This window comes from Drosophila montana, unplaced genomic scaffold, assembly GCF_035044405.1.
Source record: "Drosophila montana isolate Dmon_TW-CO22-7 unplaced genomic scaffold, ASM3504440v1 contig_896_1, whole genome shotgun sequence".
NCBI classification, from domain to species: domain Eukaryota; kingdom Metazoa; phylum Arthropoda; class Insecta; order Diptera; family Drosophilidae; genus Drosophila; species Drosophila montana.
The window spans coordinates 260,165-272,933 of NW_026999182.1; the positions used below are offsets into that span (position 1 = coordinate 260,165).

A 12,769-nucleotide genomic window follows, 5' to 3' on the forward strand; every position below is an offset into this window, starting at 1 on the left:
TTACTAGCGGGAATAACCCGGCCTACACCACATACGGAAACTACATTGAAAATTTCAGCTTACTCTTACGGTATGTGACTGTGCATTGATCACCAATCAGTCATTACAAATATTTTGATATATAGAGTTAAATATCTAAGACTTTGCAGTGAATATTTTATATGTCTGTGTACATACATAGATAAAACTGCTTTCGTCTTGAAAAACAGTTGCTGATAAGCTATCAGCTTCAGTTTTTTGCATTGAGTTTATGCATTTGTCATATATAACTGTCTATATTTAAGTAGTCAAACAGAAGCCCTGCAATATTCACACACCCACACCAATACAACCCAAAACACACAGACACATATACCATGTACCACCCGTTTGATGCATTGCTTTGCACTTTGCCGCATCGTTGCTGACGTTGACTGCGACGCGACTGAAGTGCATTTGGCAAATAAGAAAAATTGCATAAATTTCATTAAATTCGAAATGTCAAGCAACTGTCGTGCACCCACACGACCTGCGGCAGCAACCTATGCACTATATGCATATCTCTCTCTGTGTGTGTGTGTGGCTGTACATCAGCCATGACGTCGTCTGGCGCGGCTGGGCTGTAAACATTGGCGTGGCGCGAGCAATATTAAAAATTGTGCACCAAAATCCCCAAAGTAATTTATTAAGATGCCTCATGACTGTTTTACGCGCCGTTGACTTCACGCCATTAAAAGCCACGGCACAACCAAGCGACACACACACACACACACACAGAGTAAAACATGAAAAAGCTGCATAAATTTTCACCACACAACAACAACAACAACAGCGATGCGATACTTTTGCTGGCTGCCTCATTGGAGCTGCGGCTTGTTTAGCAGCAGCAACAGCTAATGCAACAGCAACTGCTGCCGTCTTGAGAGTAGCAGCAGCAACAAAAGCGGCAGCAGCAGCAGAACTAATGCAACTGCCGCTGCTTGAGGCATCTATCGTTAGATTCTTGACATTTATATGGGATTTCTGGCTTGGCCTTACCCATTTGGCTTTGATTGCAGCAACCAAGTTTTTGCGGCTAGCGCATTGTCATAAATTACTTGCCACTGCTGCGGCTTCTACTCTCTGTGTGTGTGTAAATACATATATATATCTGAAAATCGTAAATCAACTTGGCACACATTTAGCTAGCTGTGACTTTGCCTGCCTTTGGCTACACTCGCCACGCAACACACACTGCGTATGTGTGATATTTCATAGCACGTGTCATGAATTCTAATTACCTTTTTTCTACCTTGGCACGTATTGTTGGTGTTGTTGTTGCCGACATTTTTGCATTTTATGTGAAAACTTCTCATAAATTACAAAGTATACAAAAAATGTTAAATTATATTTGCAAAGATTTTAACACACATTAAATTCAGCCAAAGCCATAAAACGTAAATAATAAATAATATTATTCCGTAATATGAAATAAAGCCATCAAAAATTAGTGTTTATTGTTAATATTAAATCAGAATATTCAAACTATAAAATACAATATCCTTTGAATTCACAAATTATTCTTTATACAATTGTATACCCTTTGCTCAAAACAAGTGGCCAGTCTGAACTTGAGATGTAGAAGAGCTACAATCATGAAGTTTTGGCAAGCACCTTTCGTACTGAAAACAAATTTTATTAATTCCATCCGTATAAGAGTGAAATAAATTACAACACATTGTCGATCTATGTGTTCCGGGTAATTTGAGCTTGAACAAGCGTCATTAAATATGAATTTGGACACTCTGCACTTGACTACAGAGTATTTTGTCGTCAAGCACCCTTTGCGAGCGCATTCCTATGTACTTTATTTTATATTTGTGCATGCAATTCATTTATGCATTTCCATGTAAATGTAATAATCAACGTTAGCAGTTTAGCGTATCAATTACGACGCCATTCAGCCACACATTGAAAAAGCCTGTAAATAAATTATTATTCCACATATTTGAGTGTAGCTCCTCATGGAGCAGAAAATGAAAGCCAAAATTAAATGCGATATATCAATTTCAACAATTTTGTTGCTGTTGTCAGAAATTGCATACATTTGCGCCAACATCAAATTTAGCGCATATATAGAAAAAATGCTATGTAAAAAGGAAAAACTGGTGTATCAAAAATTGATATGAATGGAAGTGCGGTAAGCAAAGTTGAGAATTGAATTATTTAAAACTGCAGCCGTACAATTCCGGAACCAACGGACGATGACATGAAAAATTCATTAAATGCGTCCAGTCGCAAAAAAACATAAAACAGGTGTGTGGTCTATAATATATATAATATGATGTTTGTATTTGACTGACTGTGTGTGTGTGCACTAAAGGACGCATTTTCCATGTCAAGCGTAAAATTATATTTCCACAAATTTTAGTTAATATTTGCCGATTTATTTTCCAACTTAATTAGGGCGAAAGCATTTTGAGGAACACACACGCCTGATTTGTATATTACTTCATTGAGGGGGGAGGGCTGGTCAAATATTTGCGTGCTGCCGTTACAATTGTTTGGTTTAGTTAATAAATTAGTAAAATTGCTTGTTGGCCAACACACGGTGATGGGCGTCATGGCGTCTCGATGTTGGCAAATGACAGCCGCGACAACAGCTATGATAATAAAATTTTTGAATGCATTTTTGTGCAGATTTTTGCTGCTAACGACAGCTGCAACAACAATCAGCAATAACAACAACAACAATTACAAAAACTACGACAAAAACAACTAAAAACAAAGCCAACAAAATTATGTTGTCGACCCATTAAAATTAGCAAAGCGTCTGTTAAATATGCCGCCAAATAGTTCGCGAGTGTGCGTGTGTAGCATATATATATATGTGTGCGTATGACTATGGTTTTATTATAAATATTTTCCAACAGGCACAACATGCAGGCAATATGCATATATATGTATGTCTATACACATACACTGGGCGAAAAAGTAGTGTAGCAAGAACTTAAAGAATATATAAATATATTATTATTATTATTATTATTATTATTATTATTATTATTATTATTATTATTATTATTATTATTATTATTATTATTATTATTATTATTATTATTATTTTTATTATTATTATTATTATTATTATTATTATTATTAATATTATTATTATTATTATTATTATTATTATTATTTTTATTATTATTATCATTATTATTATTATTATTATTATTATTATTATTATTATTATTATTATTATTATTATTATTATTATTATTATTATTATTATTATTATTATTATTATTATTATTATTATTATTATTTTTATTATTATTATTATTATTATTATTATTATTATAAATAAAATAATAATTAGAAAATTGGTCATGTCTTTAAAATGCTTACTTTGAATCCCACTGTTCTCGTTAATCGTTTTCTTGTCATGTTTTTCTAATTAGAAATTTACGTATAAATTATCTTGTTTTAGAATCATGTATTCAATTTTATTGTTAGTCACACACATTTTACTTTAAATTTAGAATTGAAGGAACAACGGAGGTTTTTCTTAGTGTATGGCATGCTCTCAATATACTAAACTGGCATCATATGTATAGGGGTGCCTGCCCACGCACGCAAGCAAGAGGAATTTTTGCGCTCGGACGCGTTTGTTTGGGCCCATTTCTGGTTTGTCGCTCGTTGACGTTGCAATAAATTTCCACGTATATTTATTATTTTGCGGCACGTCACTGATAATTAAAAATAAATCAATTTTTAATGGCGCTTTTGAAAGCGTTGCCTACAGAGAAGTGCCTCATGCGTGGGTTACTTTTTGCGGCCTTTTTTGGGTTTGTGTCGGGCTTAAAGCAATTAGCGCACAAATTAGTTGGCGTCAAAATGTTGCGTGTTGTTTTCGGTGGACCGAAATTCAATAAGACGACCGACGGCCCACGAAATTCAATAACCGAACGGCTGTGCGGCTGGCATGCAAAACACGTCAACACAATTGGCAAGTGCCAGACGCGCCTTTACGGCTAAGCAAATCAGTTTATGATTCATAAACAATACTTCATCAAGCTGCCATAGGACACACACGCGCGCACACACACACGAACACGCACACGCATACGCATACACGCGCACACATGTTTGCCAAAGGGCCAACCGTTAAGATCAGCACAAATGCAACACACAAACAATTTTGTGCCTAGGCAAAAATAAAAAGAGAAAAAACAAATATAAAAAAACTGGCTCACTTGGTTATACCCTGTTTTTAAAGAAACCCTTATCATTATCATTATCAAGAAATATATAATCATAATCTTTGCAATATAGATATATACAACTTTTTGGCCTGACTAGTTGTCTGACTAATTGACTGATTGATTGATTGAATGAATGATTCACTCTGCATTCCTCACGCAATGGTGTGGAATCAGTGAATAGCGGTTGGTTGAAACATTTGTGCTTTTCATCTAAATAGTGAAGACTCTCCCAAAGCACACTATTATAAAGCGGACACCTCTTTTGGGCGGACATTTTCTATCAAATCAATACGAATCAAACCATACCCAATTCACCTCTACAGGGCGGACGGTCCACTTGAGCGAACAACGACAGTCGCTGTCCGCCCAAGAGAGTTCGTACTGTGTTTAATGAATGTGTTTCCGTACGTCTTGGCAAATCTGCTGCACTTGGCGATATGTATGAAATTAAGGATATATTCGGGCCTTATGTAAATAGAAGAAAATTGGGTTTTCAAATATATAAGCAGTTTCTACAACAAATAACATTTTACAATGAATAAATATAATTTCTGAGCATGTACCAAATTTACCACTCCCAGAAGTTCTAGTTGCTGTACTTGGATAGGTTATTATAAGGAACGCAGCTTTTCGTTTATTAATTTCATCAAGAATATTGACACCTTATACATTTATACTATAGAAATAGTTTTCTCCATGAAACCAAGACCCCACCATTGTAAATCTTATAAAGGGTATACAAATGCTCATGCGTCACGTTGTTGCAATCATTAGGCAAAGAAAGTGAGGCAAACAGACAGGCAGAGTAAAAATCTTGATGTGTGTGCGGGCGTGTGTGTGTTTGGAATCATCAAACATACTTCTCGTCGCTCGTACATCTGCCACAGATTGAGCGCGTGTGGAATTGCCAGACAAGGACTATGGGGGATAAATATATCTATATAGATAGAAGGCAAAGCTACGAAATTGATGCGGCTAGCAAATCGTCAGCAATTGTCCCGGCCAATTGTTAGACTTGGGCGGGCGACTTTATGACGAACGCGTGTTATGACCAGTTCTTTTCATTTCTCTTCTTTTTATTTTGGCATTCAGAATTGAAGGTCGGTGCTGCGGAGCGTGTCCTCAATTAGGCAGTCAACTCTTTCTGGCAGAGATATTTCAATATTTCGGCATGTGGCATGTGCGGCAGCATGTTTATAGAGCAGCATCAACGTAAATCTAATAATATAAACCCGCATGCAGAAGCCATGTTATTTATATGCACACATAAATATCAACAACAAAAACAACAACAACAACATGTCTGACCACAGTTAGCTTGGCAACCGCAGCAAATGGAATAAAAGTCAACATGTTGAACGGTCGCTGGAAAAAATATGGCCCAGCCATAATGCGCGTGCTCTGTGTGTCTATGGGTGAGTGTGTGTGTGGGTGCGCGTGTGTATTTGCTGTGTGACTTTTCATATCTTGGTAGGCTATAAAGTATAAATTACGGCAAATATGTTGCGCAGCAGTGCGAGAGACTCACGAAGTAGAAGAAGTTGCAAAGCCGCACGCACAACTAACTAACAACTATTAAGCCTCTCTGCCACACTCACTCAGTCTGCCTGGCTCTGTCGCTGTAATCAACATGCGTGGCACTGTTCTTTCTTTTACTAAGTATATAGTATATTACATATATATTTTGAAATACCCTGTGCCATTTTACTCACACACAGTCACACACAAGCGCCATGCCATTTTTCCGGTGATTAAGTGTTGATAAGTCTATAAATTAACTCGCAGACAGACTCGCAATGTCTGCATAGGCTGCACAAGCATATGTAGTGCACACACACACGCTCACGCACACACACACATTGAAGCCTACAGATGCTGCGCAAGCATATTAATCATGCTGCAAAGCGTTTACGAGTGTGTAGAACAATTGCCTACTTATTGGGGCTGGACACACGCTCAAGCACCGACAACATGTCCCCACTAGCTAATGAGCTGCGTACCAAATTTGGAGGCATCCACCTAAACTACAAATTCATGAGGCACAATATGCTCGAAAATCGATTAAGTACCATATAACCGAGTCGTTTAAATGATATATTGTTATTGTTTCAGCATTTGAGGAGCCCTATGCTGAACCTATAAGCATATATTGTATATAGAGTTCCTATTTTTCTTTTGCTTTAATGCTGGCATTTAGACTAGAGAGTTTCTATACTTTCCGTTAAGTGGCTCAAGGCTGTCTTAGCATAAAGTTTTCCAAGCCAACCAGGCATATGGGCATTGAATATGTTGCTGTGAAAATAGTTGTTCAATCATAGGAATAGATAATGCTTAATTTATTTATTTATTAATTTTCATTTAGCTGAAAATAAATACTAATAAAAATAAGAACTAACTATTTTGTCAGCTAAGACTTAACAAAACCAACAAACAGACGCCTTTAAAAGGAGCTCGGTTTCTATTTATAATTTTAAATCACATTTTACCCTATTTTTTGAGTTAATGACATTTTAAAATATTTAATTTAATTCTGATAAATTGACAGTTGTGGCTATTGCAGCTGCCTAATATTGTACATATTTCCGTTTAATATTTAATATGCTAATAGATATCCTTAAATATTCTAATTGACTATTATAGTTCGCTTTTGGGAGTTCGATATTTTAAATAATAAGGTATTTGAGCCTGTGTAACTAAATGTCAAACAGAGGTCATGTTCGAACAGCAATAACATTTAGAGCTTAGGTAATGTGTGCATCTATTTTTGAATACGTAATAAGAAAAACAGCCTTAAGATACCTATTTATTTGTCGGGGCCGATAGCAAGAAGTTTATGGGAAATGTTCGTCTCGCCCACTGAACCGACGCCTTTTACTGCCTCTGTCTCGCCCTCTCTCTCTCTCCCTCTCTCTCTCTCTCTATCTCTCTCTCGCGGTCTCTCTCTCTCTCTCTCTCTCTCTCTCTCTCTCTCTCACACACGCACACACACAACACAAGCTCCTACGCTATTTCTCTGCGTCTATGGCAATTATTTAAAAAATACCAAACATGCACCTTGCTTTACCTTAAAGATGTTAAAAACTTGATTTAAAATAACTACCCTGCATACACCTACATATATAAAAAAGACTTTCTCGATTTATTTGCATTTTACATTTGACTCTGGCTTAGCCTGGTAATTTCCCCTAATTGCAAAATTTTATAATAGCCAGGACAGATTTATATAACATTTACAAATTATGAAAACTTGGTTTCTCCTGATGTTGAATATTAATTAAATGTTATTTTCTTATTGAATTTATTTTATGTACTTCCTAAAATATTTTCTTTTTTCACGATCCACGCATTTACAAATATTAACAATTAAATTTTAATATTTTTTCACCAATTATAAAAATCAACTTTTCCTTTAGAGCAGCATTTTAGGAACTTCTCCCAACTTCCATTCTCAATGGCTACTTTATTTATGATAATATAAATAGATTTTAGGCAGCCCACTGCTTTTATTTATTTTCTGTGGCCATGGTGTCTAAGAAAACAATCTCGGAATTTAGCTCACACTCAAGAGCATTTCGGCGAACTGCTCTAAAGTCTTTCCCATATCCTTACAGTTGCTGTGGACCTTAACTCATTATTTAATTCAGAAATTGCGTACAGTTTTTACTTTTCTTCTCATGGTTTACTTCGCACTCACGAATGTCTGAGGCCACATTATTTCGACCTGTTCACCTGCTTGAATTTGGGCAACGGCAAAGTCAAATAAAGTGCACGGGAATTCAATTTAAATTCGGATAAATTAATTGCTTAAACTACGCATACAATTGATTTACACAAATTTGCGGAAGACAACATCAACATCAACAAGAAATCTGTTTTAATTGCGGTTAAGCCAAAAGCAAAGACGGGCCCCAGACAAGAAGGCGCAAGTTCAAAGCGTTGCCGCCGGCCCAAATGTTGCCGGCTTTGATGTGCCCCATTGGCAGGCAGACCCAAAATAAGGGCAAGACAAAATTAGCATTAAACACAAGCCAAGTCGGCAACAACCACAGCAACAGCAACTGCTGTTAAATTAGCACGACTAGAAGATATCCCAAACACAGTCTCAAGCTGTCGAAACATAAATAATAACCAAACTACTGAACACCCTTCTTTACTATACATGCTATTATGTTTCTATAAAATTTGTAATGCATAGCAAGAAACATCCCCGAGCACATAAAGTGTGAATATATTCCTGATCAGTATCAATAGCTAGTTCGATATGGCAATGTCCGTCTATTTACATGCAAATTAATTACTCAGTTTTAAGGCTATCGTCAGGAAACTCTGCGTAGGTTCGTTGCTGTCTGTTGCAGGTAGTACACTTGTCTGACTTCTATAGCTGATATATAGATTGTATACAAAAGAGTTTGCTTTCTTAATATATCTTGACTATGCTCAGCAACAAGGCTACATTTCCAAATCCGTATCAATTCAGATTACAATATTTTATGGCTTCTCTGGGAACTTTAGAAGTAAGGCTCTGCAAGAGTTTTTCATTTTCTTCATTCCAAAAATAGCTGTTTATTCTCGATATGTTCTTAGTTACTTAAATTCTTATCTTTCTAGCTTTATATCACATATTTATGAATTTGAATATTATCTCAAAATGCCAAAACACAAAGCAAATTTGATTTGACTATCTCTTTAAACCTACGCGATGTGCTCCAAAAAATTGTAGGTTGCGATTTTTTTCGATAATGGAAATGAAATTATCGATAATGTGAAGTATGCCCGATATGAAAGAATCCACTAAGAACCCAAATTTAAAATTTGAAGTCTTTAGCTATAATACGCTTTAATATCAGCGCAAGCAAATAGACAGACTGGGAAACGGGCAAACGTTCATGTCTAGCTTAAGCCGTCAAATAATGTAGAACAAGAATATATACATATTTAATATAAAAGTCCATACTTTTTAAGTCATTTTCAATGAAGGCACAGCACAACGGCTTATATTAAATATGAAAAGCAACAAAGTATTTTACATTTCGGCCAAGTGAAACTGGAGTAAGTCAGCAACAAGGCAACTGGCTTACACTAACAAAAAGAATAGTACAAAACGCATAGTTTTTGTCACAAGCTTCCGCTGGGGCAAACTGTTGCCTACTGTTGAGCGCTCAAAACATGTAATTCACACAAATGGACTAAGAGCGGGCAACACGTTTATTACATTTACGCAAAGAACACACAACGCCCCAGACAGCCAACACATGTAGAAACACTACAAAAAAACCCAAATAAAGAGAAAGAGAGTGAGAGTGAGAGAGGACGAGTGTGTGCGAGTCAGACGGCAAATAGTCGCTGACGCGGCGCGCGTAGACACATTAAATCAAATTAAAAGCGCGCTAAGTGCAAAGTGTGCAAAGTGCGAAAACCCCAGGTAAATCCCTTTTTAAATACAAATAGCAAAATAACTACGCCTCTTTTTGCCGCACCTCTCCCACGACAAACAGCCGTTGACAGCCGAATGCTCTGGCAAAGGAGGGATCGCAGACGCTGTGGCTTGCACCTTTGCGCTGCTTTCAGCGACTCTGGCACACATTTTCCCAGAGCTTAGCATCGCCACTCGTGTAATCTTAGTTTAAGTTGATTGTAGAACACTCTGACAGGCCCAAAAAAATGGGGAAAAAATTAGCTACCATACAATAAACGACTACGAGATACCCCGTAAACAAGGCGGTCGCCTTTGCTTAATGGATAAAGTAAATAAACAAGACAAAAATACAAAATTAAAAAGCAAATTAATACAACGTATAATCATGAACGACTATGAGAGACCCAATATCTGAGTCAAGCTGTTTTTGCTGGCACTAATGGTAATAATCTCTGATGGGCTTAGAGAATTCGAATAGCAAATTTAAAAAAAAAAAGAATTATAATAAAGTTATCAGGCCAATAAGATACCCTGTACACAACGCATGTTTATTTACTTTAAGTAAAATGTTGACTAAATACAAAGGTGTAAGTTTATAATACATAAACGGCTGTTATGATAATCAGGCAAAAAGGTTTAAGAAGAATGTAAGCGTCGATTATTTTATTTAGGCTTTCGACTTTGGTCCATATAGGTCCATATAGCACACTATATTTATTTAAAACTATGAGATACTCCCCACATGCTAGCATATTATTTGCACTTTAATCTCCAAGGCCCTCAAATTGTAACAAAGTGAGCTTCAGCAATGGCACTTTGTGACTAACCACACGGCTCTGATGGTTCACACTAAATATATATATATTCATTTCTTTGGGGGATTTCGCGGTGGCATACCCTTTGTTTGGTTAAGTATCTGCGTGTATGTGTCTGGCTGACTGTCCCGACAGCTCTTTGTGGTTAAGTGAAGACTGACTGACTTGGTATTTGTTTTTCTTTTTATTTTTTGTGGCCTGCCTGCGCGTTTTATTTTTCTACTACTCCTTCCATTATATTTTTTCAATTGCTTTTAGCGTAATTGCGAGAATTCCCACAGGTAGGCCAAATAACGGATAGCGCGCATCGATTTTTTTTTAGGCTCAACCGCAGCAATATTTGCCAGTTGCCGCTTTCAATTAAGTTGCGCTGCATTTTGATTAGTTTTTAACATTTTGGCCTACAGCGGCAATGGACGAACACACACACGCACACACACGAGCACTCAGTGCGCACTTCAACTCAATCAATCAATTAATCAAAAAAAAAATTTTCAATCAACTTCAATTGCTGGCAGTTAGCTAACATAAGGATAAACTTGAAAGGCAAAAAAAAAGGGTATACATTAGCCAGGGCAAACAGCTTCAATTCATTAACTCAAACGTTTTGCCAAAGATGAAAATTGCAACCAGGAAAACGGAAGCAGATACACTGCAGAAAAACATGTAAATTGATCTAAGAACTGAAAAATATAAATAAAAATGTAAAAGATAAGGGCCGGTACAAAAGAAATGGTCCAAGGCTCGAATCCCGAGTGATATATCCCAGCTATATGATAAATATGTACAAATTTGAATAATATATCAAACTATAACTAAGAATAACGACAAGCGTTTGGCCGCCAAGACCCACTAAATAACATGCCAGCCGGACAGCAGCAGAATCAGATTAGGGGACAAGAGTAATGAGGATTTTTACCTTTTAGCATAACTCTGTACGTTAGAGCTACGGAATTACAAAACAACGTAAACAAAAAAATAATACAAATGAATAATAACGCCATTTTTCTGCTATCTTAAGAAAAGTGTTTTTAAGTCATCTTGATATTTAGGCAAGTCCAAAGAGAGGATGCTGGTTCTACTCCCCGGAATGTTTATGGATATAGTGAAAGGCCATAATATACTTTGTAACCATGTATATGCTTAGTTTATAATAATAATGTCAATATAAATATCAAAATTATTAATGGAATAATACCATTTTAGATAAATATAAAGTCAACTACATATTAAATAATATTATCACAACACAATGTTTAATTAATATTGATATTGAAATACGTCATGATCATTATATATACAAATACTATTATCCAAATACAATATTTAGTAAATAATTTCTCAACACCTTTCATTGAAATACGTTATGATCATTTTGTCACTAAAAGCAAGTTCTTAACACATATTTCACCTATTTTCCCCAGTGTACAACAAATCGAATAGCTGTACATTCACCGAACTGAACGGTAAATGGTGCCAACCGTTTTCTATCGAGGCATAAAAATTGTTTTGCTTCTTTTGTATGTACTTTAGGATGGCCAGCAAAGTTAAGAGTTGTCTATGTGAAAGTGTCGACTTGGTGGGGTACTCTCCACGTTTATTCTTTTTATGTGCGCGTGTAAAAATCACTTTTTAAGGCAGGGTTTTCGGCTCCCAACGACAGTTGACGAGATACACGCATTGAAGCGTGGGCACTTTTGCGTTTTCCATTCAGCCAACAAACCAAGCAGCCGACCAGCCAACCAACCAACCAGTCAGACAGACAATCGGACAGGCAGACAGTACATTTATTTTATTTCAGTTTATTCTGGTAGTGCATAAAACTGTTTTTAACATGATGTTCGTTGTTGTTGAGGTTGTTTTTTATACAAAACAAGTCCTTTTTATGCCAAATGTAAGCTATCTGCGCAGGCTGGCACAGGCAAATATCAAGCCAAAGAGACTGGGGCAGCGCCAGGGAGCTGGTAGCCGCTTGGACAAGCAGATTTAAACCGTTACGGTTTACCTGACACCAGCCAGTTACATATATACAAATATATATATAGAGAAATGCGTGTATATTTATGTGTGGAAATATATTTACGTGCATGTGTTTAAATAAAATGTTCTTGCAACAAACAGGACATCACCGCACTTTGCGAAATCACAAACAGACAGCAGCTGGGCAGCAGAGTGTACAAAACGGCGGAGGGTAGAGTGGAAGGCTGGTGGGCAGGTCTCGCCCTCCCGACAGCCGTAGGGGTAGATAAGGCGACTACCTCGACGCAGCTCACATTGATTTTAACAGACTCTGTAGAAAAATGCACATAAAAGCT

General features: G+C 36.6%; 1 protein-coding gene across 3 annotated transcripts in view; it reads right to left on the bottom strand.

The window, feature by feature from the left end:
- Window positions 1-12,769, bottom strand: part of LOC135440216 (lachesin) — a 182,976-nt gene that overhangs the window by 96,786 nt on the left and 73,421 nt on the right. The window contains exon 1 of one of the 3 annotated variants that reach the window (XM_064699262.1): window positions 3,367-3,387. The exons of the other annotated variants lie outside the window; for them this stretch is intronic. The gene's annotated coding sequence lies outside the window, so the exon portion shown is untranslated. Of the gene's footprint in view, window positions 1-3,366; window positions 3,388-12,769 lie in introns of those variants that run through there. 3 annotated transcript variants of the gene reach the window in all.